This window comes from Stegodyphus dumicola, chromosome 3 (assembly GCF_044657685.1).
Source record: "Stegodyphus dumicola isolate Sdum_Otavi_A_Nest chromosome 3, ASM4465768v1".
Classification (NCBI taxonomy): Eukaryota; Metazoa; Arthropoda; class Arachnida; order Araneae; family Eresidae; genus Stegodyphus; species Stegodyphus dumicola.
The window spans coordinates 107,352,271-107,367,426 of NC_140770.1; positions in this window are offsets into that span (position 1 = coordinate 107,352,271).

Below are 15,156 nucleotides of genomic sequence, written 5' to 3' on the forward strand. Positions count from 1 at the left end.
TCGGGAAGTGAGTAGAGTGAATCCGTATGCGCGGGTAGTCATATCAGGAATTTTGCCCAGAGTGTATTCGAAGTATTTAACTTATAATGAGAGAGACGAATTGCGACCTCGACTGCGCTCTGTCAACAACAAGAGTTCTCAGTTTAATGAAAAAATGATTGATCTCTGTGAAGAGCTGGATAATGTAACCTTCTGCATGTCATCTCGTGACTGGAGTGGATGCATGGCTCTGGATGGGCTGCATTTGAATGCAGCAGGAACACGGCAGTTAGCTACACTGTTTGTTCAAGTTTTGACGCAACTTTTAGCTGAGAGTTCCAAAAGTACCAGTAAAATAGAGCTTCGAAGTTCATTGGATTTTCCTCCTCTCTGTGATGGCGGCAGCGATATTTTAACATCTTCAGCCTCTCGTCTGTATTCTGAAGTTGTTGCTGAATCAGCTCTGTCGAGGTATGTATATATATATATAATTTCTTTCCTTCTTAGAAATTCAAACACAAAGAAATATTTTTACAGCAAGGCATTAAATATTTAAGCAATCTGTTTGTCAGCCAAGCTATGAATTTCTGAATCACACTAAGCAACTGTTGAACTATCAAAATCTTTATTCATTTTTCTTTTTAAAGTAATGAAATTTGACAAGTAAAATTCAATGCCTAAGAATACAACTTGTATATTGTTTTCTTGAAAAAACTTAATGCTTCCTTGATAAAACAGCTATTGCACTTAGTTGTGACAGCTGGAGAACGTAATCGCCCAGTCAATAACATTCAAATTTCTAATGTTCTCAAAGGCTTATGTAGTGGCTTCTTTAATGAGGAATTTTTATCTGTCATGGATCATTTCACTGCAGAGGCAGATTACAGAACAAGAGGCCAAAGACTGAGTTCCTTATTTTATTATATATGTGCTTATAATTCTTCCCAACACTGTAAAATTCAAATTTTCTTTGTTGATGACACAACTATTCTCATGCAAGCTCAAACACTAGAAAAAAAAATCCATATTCAACTGCAAAATTATTTCTGTTTGTAGAAATATGGTTAGAGATACTCAGTGCAAAGTTCTGTTTCACGCAAAAAAAGTTTAACTTGCTATCCATTCCCATGTTATTTGAAGGCTACAATGCAAGAAATCACATTTGCATGTAATCTACTTGATAATAAACACACTTTTAAATTTCACTTTGCCAAACTCTGAAATAAATTCTTTATTTCTGTGGCAAGCTTGAGATATTTTCTTGGAAAATAAGTAATTTTTCCATTCACAATAAAAAATTACGCAAGTAAATTTTATTTGTCTTATATGTTCCGTTGGGATTACACAGGTGATAAACATCAATTTGTTTCAAACTGTAGCTGTTTAAAAGACATTAACCTTGTGACTACAGATCACTTTCATGCACAAAGAATTACAATCAGATAAATATTTGTGTGTGTTTATAATAAATCTTTTTAAAGTGCATAACTTTGAAATCAGTCCTTGTCCTATGATTCTAACATGCTGCAAATGATGCATCTATTAAGATAACGGCAAATTTGAAAGTGAATGACGAAGTACAGAGAATTTTTATATGTACATGTACAATTTTTTTTTTTGTACTTGTAATTTAATTAATACTTGTAAATGTATTTTGGTACAAAAGAATCAGTCCTTTGCCAGTCTTAATTTAATAAATGGCATTCTTGCTAGTGATTAGTATGTATTTCTTCTGGTTTCTGAAAATCTGAACGTCATAAATGGCTGAGTTTATTAACTATATGCATTATTGTTAGTGTTTATATATATATATGTTATAACTTACCAGCTGCTCATTTAATATTTATTAAGAAAATAATACAGCCTACTAGGCAGTTAATCTTCTGATTGCTGAAAATATTGCCTAAAGTCACTGCAGAGGAGAGCATCTTCTAATGAATCATCACTGCTGAGGGGAGAAAACGCATCCCCCCATGGCCTTAATTTTTGCATAGCTGTCAAACTTACCTCAAAAACTGTGTGGCTGTTCTATTTAATAAATTGCTTATGGAAAAATAGTATTTAAACAGTAACATATATAATCTACAGAATAAAGGAAAAAAACAGCATACAGGATAGTTTGCAGTGCATTTTACAGCTTGACTTTAGCTTTGATAATTTTGCATAACATCTGTATATACGCACAGAATAAACGACTTCTTTTCCAAAAGGAATTTTTTCAATGATGTCTGTACATACATATGTATTTATCTCACATAACTAAAAAAGATTAGTCGTAGAATGTTTGTTGTATATGGGACTGCTATAGTTGTGCATCTCTCTTTTTATTGTAATTGCCAGAACCAAATGTGTATATATACACACACACACTTTTACCTAGCCTTAATTTTCACAATCATTGGCCCTAGTCTATACTCCCAATTATCATTGAAATGCTTTAAATGATGAAAATAGTTGTGTTTTGGTGATGTAAAACTTTTTTTTAAAAATTATTTTTGACAAATAACGAAATCTATTTTAATGCGATCTCCAGCTTCCTTATGTCTGCAAAAATATCTGGGACATTTTTATACTCATTATAAAAAATGAAATTATGAGAAGTTTGACTCCCATGTGACAAAGACTGAGCAGTGTTTTAAATTTCAAAATCTGCAGTTTTTGTATAATTTAATAAGTAATGTGATGTGCACATCAGATTTTGCATATATATTTTAAAATTTTATACTCTTTAATTTACATCTAGTAATAATGTATTAGATTGAATTAAATTGTATAATATATGTTTTTGATGTTATTTTTATTTTAATGTTTGAATTTGTGTTGAGTCAGAATACATACATGCGAGCATCTCAGTTAAAGGATGAAAATATGACTTTTTAAGTAAATTCAAAATAGTTTCATTCAAATAATTTTGAAACTGATAAAAAGCTTTCAGAGATTTGTAAAATAATAATAATTTGTAATTGTATCCCAAATCTTTCTCTTGTAAACATTGTATGGTAAAAAATCTGAAAATATTAGTATATATGATGTTTGAATGTATTCAAATCAAATAGATATTTATTGAAATTGTTTTGTTCTAAAGAGTTTATGTTCATAATGTATATTTTAGCATCTATAATCAGAATTACCTAAATCAAGCTTATGTTTGTTTGTCCCTTCATAATAACTGATGGGCAACAAAAATAAGCTTGTTTTAGTACCTGACAGATTGAAGGAAAACCAGCACCTGTATATCTAAGTGGGTACTTTAGGTATTGCTGGGCCTTGCTAAGTACTAAGCTTCCCCCAAAATGGAATTTTGAAGAAGAATGCTCTGAATGTGGTCAGAAAGTCTCCTACCACCAACCTCTCAAGGATTTCGCCTCACCTTCTGCTTTTAGCTTTTAGTGCTCCTTGCTAAACAACCATTACACACTTACATTACAACATCCATGCCTTCTTTGGGATTTGAACTCGAACTTTTTTTTATGATAGGCAGCGTCATTAACTACTATCCTGTCTGGGTGCTACAGCATAGTGTTGCTATAATGGAAGATGTCTTGTTCTGTGAAGACATGAAAACAATCACAAAAGAAAAAGATGCCTTTCTGCATGTGAAGGAATTCTTTGTGAAGTATGCTCTTTTGTCAATCGAAACAAAATTCAGAAATCACTTGGATGCACAAGCAGATATGTGAATTGCTATTAACAATAAAGTGCCACAATTTGGAAAAAAATATCCAATACAGAGGAACAGAAATAGTTATTAATTATTGTTTTGAAAAATTTATGCAAATATTAAATTTTGTAATACTTTTTTAGTTTCGTGTTTTTTTTTTTTTTTTTTTTTTTTTTTTTGTTTATTATTAAAATTTGATTACATAACTGTTTTCTTTTTTCCTCACCCTCCCTAGAAACTTTGTTAGGGGCTGCAAGAATATAATTTTTTTAGAACTGCTAGACATGGAAAAGTTTGGGAACCTGTGTCTTAGAAGATGATATTGTGAAGTTCAGTTTTGAACTAATAAAGAATACTGTATATGTACATATAAAAAAAAAATCTAATATCTATGTGAATATGTTTCAAACCTGTTTCTGAATATATATATATTTATTTATATTTACATAATACACTTAAAAAAGGGAAGATAACTAAAGTTTTCATTTAATAAACTAAATATACATGCAGGAGTAGTGTTTGACCTACTCCACTCTCATGTAGACATTGCTCCTGCATGTATATGCAGGAGTAGTGTTTGAGCCCAATACTGGCATATGTACCTGTAGGAGTGAAATCATTAAGCAACTGGGAAACAAAATAATTTTGCTCTTTACAACATTAAATTTTTTCCATACATCTAAAGCATTCTTAGTTATATTGCTGTCATAAAATCTGGTCTAAATTTTTGTAAAATGTAAGTTAGTACATTGCTTATACCACTTGTCCATCAGAGTTCTTATACAATCATTGGTTGTATGCATATATTGGAGTTTAAAAAATGATTTAAAAAAACATGTAACTTCAAGTTGCATAAGTCAGGTTTAACTCTACTTGATATGGGATTAAGACCAGGAAATTAGCTAGATGCTTTTAAACATGGACTGTTTATTGTATGACATTCTAACTCGATGAAAAGGAGATTATCATTTGCTTATACAGTCAAAAGTCGTTAATTCGGACACCTATAATCCGGACCTCAAAGCTACGAACTTTCTGCGCATGCGCACAGGCGTTTACGAGAGCGCGTAAGACCCTTACGGCTGCAAATATGTTTGTACGCATGCGCGTTTAATGTGTAACGGAGTTATACGCTAAGCTAAAGTTATCTAATTCAGTTAATGTTGCAGATTGCGTTGTTCCTTAATCTTCGAATTGGATCGGGCTTATTATTTTTTGCAGACTGTTAGAGCAATTTTATAAAAGTAAGCTTGAACTTTCGATTATGTCAAATAGAATTTCCGATATATATTTACTGCAAAGCGAAAGTATGTTTTGAAATCCGAAATCTGTTTATCAATTTCACGCTGCTCTGCCGCAGAGGGGGGGGCAGAAACGTCATTATTAGATTATGATAGATTAGAAAGATTATGTCAAATAGAATTTCCAATATATATTTACTAATATGTAATTTGTATCTACAAAGCGAAAGTATGTTTTGAAATCCGAAATCTGTTTATCAATTTCACGCTGCGGATTGGAAGTTGATCTGTCAACACTATCCTTATCTTCAGAGCAGATGTTTTTATTTTATTTGGATTATAATTCCGTACTAAGTTTAGTATTTCATCTCGATGTACTCCGTCTTTGATATGATTTAAATCAAGTTCCTCGTCATTATAATTCGCTTCAGATAGTGAAGAAAGTGACCCAGAGGTTATTGAAAACGAAAACATTTCGATTGACAAATTAGTCGGTATTCTCAACACAACAACCTTACAGCGTCAAAGCAATTATAGGACTTGAACAGCGGAACTTTGTAACTAAACAAGAAATTATGTCTGTTTAATAGAATTAAAGAGAAAGTATTATCACATGAAACGAAGCAACTTACATTGAAGGAAATGTTTAATAAAGTAAACAAATAAATATTAAGTTTTTTCTTCTTTTTGTAAATTTTGATACCCTTTAGATCATAATTGTTCTTTATTTCATAAATTACGGTTTCATATTTTTAATTTTGTAATTTTTGCATGCCATCTTACCAGATTTAAACTGATGATCTATAATCCGGAAAAATCGATAATCCGGAATCGCCGAAGTCCCGACGAGTCCGGATTAACGACTTTTGACTGTATTATACATATCAATAAGTGTGGTGTTAACTTATTCTGAGTCTTTACATGCGGAAAGATCTTGAATAATCATAATAGTGCAACTTTATACCTGTTACTTGTGGTGTTTATGTTGCAGCAGTATAGGTAATTATTTCTTAGATTCGATACATAAAACCCGAAAAGACAGATTCCTGTGGTTTACACCTTTTGTTTCCTTTCTATCATCCACATCAGAGCACTTTTGGACTGACAGATTTCAAGTGTCCTTATAATGTGCTTAAGCATAACAGTAAAAAATAGCTTATTTGAAATTTGAATCTTGGCACAAGTGAGTCGGTTCTGAACCATATTGATCAAGTTGCTGCATAGCAATGAATTATCTAGGATTTATATTTCAGAAAACACAAACAGTTCATTGCTTCTGGCAAAAAAAGGGGATGCAATGTCACAAAATAAGCGAAATGTAATCACAGAAAAACACAATGAAGTTCATTCACTATGACATAAATCAACAGTATTAAATCGATTATGTATTAAATCGATGAAGAATTAGCAATTTAAAAAAGACTGGAAGAAAAATAATAGATCGAATAAGAAGCAGACTATATTACTTAAAATGAATGACTCATAAAATTTCTGGGCTGGCATAAACATTCAGGAAATGTAGTGTTAGAAGAATTAATGTGCAATTTGAGAATACAGTCAATGCGTGGGAAGGTGCAGAAAGAACGTCTATGCATACAACGTCGAATATATAATTATTGTTTGATCAGTTGACTTATACGAAAACCGGTTCTTTGGAGAAATCAAACGAGAAACAGTGCTTCAAACGAAACATTTTCATTTAAGTATAAAATTATCTCGCTAGCTAGGCGAGACGCAGTTTTCAACGAAACATGTTTCGGTTAGGAACACTTCAGTAGTACACTGTTGGCCATTAAAATAGCAACACCGTGAAGAAAAGCAAATACAAAAAAGATATTTATTGCACGTAAACTGTATGGCATACGATGTGCAGTCTCCTCGCTGCCTCCAGACACATACACGGCCATCAGAATATCGCACGCTGAACAGGGACATGTCTGAAAAGACAACATTGTGACATTCTTTTATCCAGCTTTGTCGTTTGGTGCACCAGAATCACCGTTTCTCTCTATGCTGCATTTTCAAGGGAAGCCAAAATAGTGGTCATCGTGTTGATAGTTCACTCCGCTGCAGGGCTTAAATTTTAAAATTATAAGTGCCGGAGCCTTATGGAAGACCGCCAGCAAAGAGCAATAAAAGTAAATAAATAAATTAAATGACTATTAAACTCATTAATAATTTTAAAATTAAACAGTTAATTATAATCAAATTAATTAATAGCTATTTAATTAAAGTTTATAGATTTTATTCAATTAACAATTATTATATAATTGATTATAATTTAATTGATAATTATTAGATAATTAATTATTATTTATTGAAATAATTAAAACTAAAATAAATGTAAAGCAACAAATTAAAATGTCATAAGCGATTTTTAATATAATTTTATTGCTAAAAATAAAATTTTCGAGTTAAAATTTCTACGGAAATTGTTATTCAGTTATATAAAAGAATTGCCGCAGCCTTCTTATTTAGGGCTCCGGTGCACTCCGGCTAGAATTGTAATTTATCTTAAAAATTGAGAAGTATCAGAGTTGGGCTCCGGTGCAATTTAAGCACTGCTCTGCTGCAAACGTCGAAGCACCGTACGAGCGGATACTCGGCGTACTACAAACATACACATTTCCTAACTAATGGTTCGTTATGTGTTTGTGCGGTTTTTTTCAAGGCTAACCTCACAATATGTCTGTCCTCTCGAGCGTTAGTCAGGAGACAGCATTGAGATCCTGCATGTCGTTCAGTATGGCCCTCAGCAACCCATTCATTATATATTCGCATGACAGTGATTGGATGTCGACAAGTGCGACGGGCGATATCGCGGAACGATAATCCACACTCTCTATGGGAAACAATCCTGCCTCTACCGAATTCCGACTCTTGCTGGTAAGAATTTCGTCTTAATATTTGAGGCATAACACTATATTCTGAGAAAACTCTGGCCGTACAAAGCACGTTTCGAATGAGAAATCCACTATACAACATTTTTTATGCAATACGTCAGATGTCTTTTCTCCCTCCTGCATGCGCTTAAATTCTAATCCATTTGCATACCAAATCTCTTCTTCCTTTCACGTGCTTTTACCGTTCGTCACATCATTCCTTCCTAGTGTTGCAATTTTAATGGCCAGCAGTGTAGGTGAAGACAAGCTCATTTCCCGAAAAAAGCAGTGTGCTTATATAAGCCTTCTCTTGTCTTACTTAAAACTGCCTGAGCAAGGTTTATTCAGTTAAGCATATCGACTAACGTATCAACGTTCTATAACTTTGACTACTTATTTCACAGTTTTGTTTGCATTAGCTAATGAGAATGTATCCGAATACTCAATATAATCCAAATGAATAAATTCGACAGCGACTGCATTACCACTTTCATGGGAACGGACTGATCTTACTGATGCATCGTCTTACCTGAGAACCAGAATTCTGACAAGAGTGTAATACAGTTAGAACTATATTGTTACTAAGTATTACAATAAGGCATTCAGAATCACCAAAAGGACAGACGCAGAGCTAGAATGGCAGTTTCTGGGATGGATTGTAGGATAGCAAGAGTTACTGCAAATTAGTTGAAAGCTTCTACCATTCAGCATCACTTACCTACATACTCTAGACGTGTAGTTTTAAAGGTGGTTGTAAGGAAAGGTGGTTTGAATTTTCAGCGTCTGTTGCAATATCCATAACTCCTAGGCATGGAGAGCAGAATAGAACACTGGAGATGAACTCCTGCCCTGGATTAACTTTCAGAAAAAATCCTCAGATCTGCAGGAGACCATTCAGGCAGACGTAACTCCCGCGGGCTCCTACGGGCTTTATATATATAACATTGTACGAACGATAATGCTCAGTCAATAAAAGTTCCAACTGGGTACCAGTCCGGTTGCAATGATTATATTTGATGTGTTGTTCCATCTACTAAGTGCACCAGAGGACCGAAGAGCCAATGACCCAATGAAAACGCCTCATATCTAACCATGTTGCGACCTACAGTCAATAGGCAGACAAGACAGTGCCATATGGTCCCTGCAGGTCCTGAACCATCCTCTGAATGAACGTATGTTCTAGTCCTGTAAAGACTGATTATACGTGGCCGAAACTGCCTATGTATAGATCTTAGACAGTAGCTTACCGATTTTCCGACGTAGATCCCCGGAGAGGGGGCATTGAGAGCAACGTTTATTCTGGTGTTGCGGCTGATAATTTTCGAATGTATCGGGTTATAACTGGATCATGTTCTGCGATGAATTATGATTTTCGTTAGCTTGGGATTCATACGTGAAAGAAGATTGGCTTACCTTAATTCAGCATAGAAGTCCGAGTGAGCTGTGTACCCTTTGTCAACGTAAAACAACCATAGCTCTGTATATACTGGCATTATTATCTAGGCAGCCAAATTCTATAATAACCAAATTTTTACTGATCTTTCGCAGCCCAATAATTTATGGACAAGATCCTGCCAACTTCTGTATTGCCAAAACTATGGCGTTTGTCAGCGATCATCCTTGAGCAAGACAATAGCCAGCTGCATGCAGCCAATGCCTCCAAGGAATGTCTGTTTAATATTACAATCTCCCTTTTGCTTGCCAGATCTTCATTTTTTTTCCAAAAAGTGATATGTATGCATAAGGCGTGTTAGGACGACAGTTACAACCATTTGACAACGCGCATAAACCTGATCAACAATTAAAAACTCTTGTCAGCAAGTTTTGAAATTATGTTTCAATTTTGTTTCTGAAAGTGCTTATGGGAATGAAACCAAAGAATTGAGTTGGCACGGAAACTATTTATGTTCCGAAATATGCTCTTCAGCCAATATGAGATCAATTATGCACAGTGACTATCATTCTCTTGAAAGTTAACATTAGCATCTGGTGGAATAGCATCAATGAAGGAGTGTACGCAGGGCCAATGGTAGGTTCTTTGCCGCACGGTGCAGTCTTTACTGTCTTAACTTCTGCCACCCAGTGCTGCCCTAAATTCTAAAAAATTTGTCTTCCCTAAGTGCTACCGCCCGGTACGGCTGCATGGGCTCTGATCCTGGTCCTGAGTGAATGTGATCGGCAGCGATATTGTGGTAAGCTGTAGTGCTAATAGCTGTTTTCAGACTTATCAATGAAAACACTGTACTGCAGAGAGATATTTCCGAGAGCATAATTTCATTGCCGTCAGTGAATAGTTGTCTCTTTTACAGATGTCTTTTTTTCAATCGTCAGGAGTTCACTTTTAGGGCTCTTGGGCCATGTTTATCAGTCCCTCTCCATGGGTCCTTCGTCGACATAGGGAAGAGGTGGCAATGCATGAGTTGGCTGCTCTACTTATGCGGGTTAATCGGACCTGACCTCCCCCACACTGCTAACTTATTCTGCGCATACGTTGGGAGTGGAATATGGAGAAAATTAGCGGCCTTCACAGGACTAGAAGCACCGTTCTGTTCAGTGTGTGCTCAGGCGCGGTAGGAATTCGTAATGATACTACCAAGGTCTGACTCGGGCTGAGTGATCGCTAAATAGTTTTTAGACACCCTTTGGTGTCACAGCATTCAATACTGTATGGCTTATTGCCGGGTCGGAACTATTTTAATCTTTATGGCATGGTAGGCCGCCAGATTCGGGCAGAACAAAATATCGCAGATCTGGAGCGACAACTGATGAATGCTTGGCAGAATGTGTCGCAGGATGACATTTGGAACCTCTACCATTCCTTGCCTCGACAAATTCAAACATGCATTGCCGCCAGAGGAGGTTCGACCAACTACTAACTTGAACACTCAATGGGTGATTGTGAACCATGAACAGGTACTATAACCTTGACCTTTTAATCAGTTTATTACCTGTGTATGAGTTATACATATATTCAATTTCATCAAAAACAACCACTTCCTTCATGGTGCCTGGATTTTTTGCAAAAGAGTGTAGTTTGTGTTCCGAAGTATGCTCTTCAATCAATTTGAAAGCAATCATGCATGGTGACTAAGAGTATACTCATAGGCTTCCATCGTATTTTCATTTCTGTATTCTCATTCCTCTTGCATGTTTCATGATGATTATATAATTTTTCTAAATGCACACAGCTGATGGTTAAAGTACTCTGCTTTTGGGTGTTAAAATTGCTACACTTCCACATATGGATACGTCCATCATGATGGCTGACGCAGAACCGAATTTCATCATGATCTTGAAGCAGAACCTCTACAAAGAGGATGTGGTGGTACTCTTGTGTCCAATATCGTCGTTCGTCAATCTACTGGTATGTACGCCTGTCTCTGCTGCGTCACCAATTGAAAACCGCAATAACGGTCGCAGTCCTAACAGTTCGTGGTGCTGCAGACGTCATAGCGCAGTCTGTGCAGACACTTGTAGTCCTGAACATGAGGAGCCAAATTCCTGACTCAGGGCACGTGAAGTGATTGTACAATCCCGCAAAAGTCGAGACGAAAAGATATGGCTGTCCTCTAGGCGCTAGTGAACCGATAAACCCTCCAATCCTGAAGCAGTCGATTTCTGACAGGTGCTGGTAGGAGTTTTTCGTTTATAATATGTAGGCGTAATACTCAAACGACCAATGTTCAGTTGCGATTTCTAAATGAAAATTGCGGTGTGACTTTACAATTATACACAATGCAGATGTTATTCATACCTGCTTTGTGTGCATGCGCTAGAATGCTGACCATTAACTATTTGCACATCCCACCATGTAGTACTTTAGGCAAATTTGACATTTGTTGCATGCCACAGTCATGGTATAGTAAGTTTAGCAGCTAGCAGTGTAATACCAATTTCAAGGAAGAAAGCAAAGTATGATAGTAGGGATTCAAATAGGTGGGAAATATAGTCCTCAAATATGTACTTTGTAGGTTATGTAATCATCAGATCTTGACTAAGGCAAGGGCATACGGGGCAGTTGCCCCAGGCCCCCACAACACAGAAGGGCTCTTAATCGACTAGAAAGTTTATTACTATAAAAATTTAAATATATCTAAAAAGTTCGCGTGTCTATTACTGAAGCAGTAAAGCATAGGAGGGTCCCAAAAAAGTTTTTGGTAAAGTCCCCATTTAGGCTAAGTCGGGCACTGGCAATCATGCTTCTTATATCATTGCTTCTCATTTCAGTTTGACAACAGCTTGGATTTTTTTCTGAAATCATATACGGCACATTATATAAGTATTAGGACCAAGCAAAGGAAACAGTGTGATTTAATTAATGCCAAGGTGATCAAGAGTTACATAGCACTAATAATTTACTATTAAAATTTAGAGGTACCAAAAGATATAGCATTGATCAAGAAACCAAGCTGCAGTGTTCTCATATGCTAGCATCCTTACACCAAGAATTGTGTTCTTTCCTAATAAATAATGCTGTATGATACATGATATCTCTAAATATTTATTACAAATATTACTGTTATGTGTAAAAAATTTGAATATTTACGAAACACTGCCTTCGAAAAACTTAAATTACATACCAAGGTAATTTAAGTTTTTCGAAGTGTTTCATTTAACTTAAAGTATGTAAGAGACATCTGCTAATGGAAGGGATGCTTTTGTGGAGGATTTTTGAGATACTGGCTTGTATTCATGTTACAATATTTTAGTTGGTTGCCAGGACGAAAAGGGGAAGTTCACTTTTTACCGAAGACTTCTACATATTTGTTAACATTCCAGGTTTCAATCGATTAGAATCTCCTGAGAAGTTAGAACAACTTCTATGAATTTAGGATAAATAGGAAAAAGTAGGGGGAAAAATAAACTTACTCAAAAGAAAATTTGATTGAAATTTTCATTACAGCACCCAAGGAAATTTGACTTACTAAGAAAAGTTAGTATCCATTTTTGATAAAACTTTTAAGGTATTTCTCCGACTTTCTTGGCATGCTTTCATGATGTAATGGTCTACACACCGGGCGCGTATTCCAGACGTCCGTGGTTGGATTTCCGGCGAGAGCATTGCTCATTTTTCATCTTTTCTGCTTCCAAAAAAATACATAATGTCTCTAAAGTGGCGCTCAAACTAAAAGAGTGGTGGATGATGATTCTCCACACCCAGGATTTGGCGAGTGGGTCCCATAAAACCTCAGTCACCCTTTAAAAGGGGAAGTGTATAAGGTAATTCTCCCAGCTTCCTAGCATGCTTTCGTAGTGTAGTGGTCAGCACGCTGGGCACGTATTCCAGAGGTCCCTGTGAAGGCGTCGCTAATTTTTTACTTCTCCTGCATAAAAAAAAAACAAAACAATATCTCTACAGTGCCGCCTGAACTAAAAATGATGGCTGATGACGATTCTCCACCATCAGAATTTGGCGATTGGATCCCTTAATCCCCAGTGCCCTTTAAAAGGTGGAGTATACAACGTATTTCTCCCAGCTTCTTAGTGTGCCTTCGTGGTGTAGTGGTCTGCATGCTTGGCGGGTATTCGAGAGGTCCGTGGTTCGATTCTCGGCGAGGGCATTGCTCATTTTTCATGTCTCCTGTTTTAAAATAACTTAATGCCTCTACAAACTCGTCAGGGAAAGAGGAATTTAAATTATCACAAATTTTGAATTATCAAAGTTATGTTTGATTTATGAAGAAAAGTTAGTATCCATTTTTAAAACAACTCATCAGGGAAAGAGATATCTAAATTTAAATTATCCCAAATTTTGAATTAACAAAGTTCTATTGTCTTTTCAAACTATTAGATATTAGAAATAGTATTAGTAAGTCTGAATACTATTATCAGAAGCTCTATGCTAACAGGAATAATTTTTTAATGCCATAACTTCATATCAGTGAAATCTCCCACCTGTTAGGTACAATTTTATCTTTATTTCCAACATTAGCAATGAGATTCATTACATTAAAAACAAGAATTTTTATTTTAAAAAAAGTTAAAAATTTCCATAATTTTTAAATATTCAATCTGAGAACTTGCATTGAGATCATGCATTGACAAATTATGTATGAATAAAAAATTCAGGATGTTTATTTCATTAACACATCATGATGCTAAGTTTTTTTCCCCCCTTGAGAAAGTAAATAAAAATTCCATATTAAACATTTCTGAAATGTGAAAAAATTTAATAATATATAATATTGGATTAAAATTATAAATTTTTATTAAACATATTTCTGAAAATCTTTTAAGCATCATGCATATAGTTTATGTGAGAGAGCAGAAGCAAATAATGAGTAATGAAATAGCAATAACTAAATATCTACACAGTGAAATCTCTGCAAGAAGGGCATCCATGGCTCTTATCTTTCATGGAATCCATCATCTTATAGAGATATTTAAAGTTTAATATTTAAAAATGAATTCTGTGAAGTTTGATTTATGATATTAGAAACATTACTCATTTTCAGGAAGTGGTTGCCCCAATGATTTCACTGTAACTGTTAAAAATGATCAATAATTATAAATAAGTAAGCAGTAAAATCAAAACTTCTGCCCATTTCACAAACCACTGCATTTAATAATTGTTATTAACAACTTATGTTACCACACAGTGATGAAATAGCACATATACATATATAAATAGTAAACTATTACATAAGTTATATTAAATGCAATGAAATCTCCCTAAGATGACCATATAATGATTCCTGATGATTTTTCAATTTCTGTTTCTTTTAATAGCTTTTAGATTGCTCAAACAAGAAAATAACTACATATTATTAATGCTCAATAATAAAGCTTTTTTATGTTCTCAGAATTACTGTTAACTTTCAGAAGTTTCCAAAATTGTTTTACCAAAGATTTTGTACAATAATAAAATTTCATATGTGTTATATGTTAACTTTTGTTATACTTATTATAAGTAATGTACAGATCATAATTAAATAGCCAGATTAATTTTTCAAACTGCAGATTGGTATTTTTGCTTACATTGAAAACATCAAAATGGATGTACGTCCAATAGTATGTGGATTTGTGCCTTTATGCAAACAAAAGCAAGCTCTTATGATATAAGTTGCATTTAAGAAATATATAACTTACAATCGTTACACAAAATACAATAAATATCAAACATCTTTAACATGACTCATCCTCGCCATTTTAGGTCAATACTATTTCTTACTGCTGGATAGAAATTTCTATTAAAATTTTATATGCTGGATATGAAGGTTTATATATTCAGGAAAAACATGACTATTGATTTGACCATTTGTCATTTTTATGGAAATTTTTTTCTATGTAATTTCATACCGTAGTCTGTTTTGTTTTTAAAACAGTATTTTATTCCTTTATTATAAATAAAATGACAAAATAATCATATTTATCACAATATGGTTTATTTTAA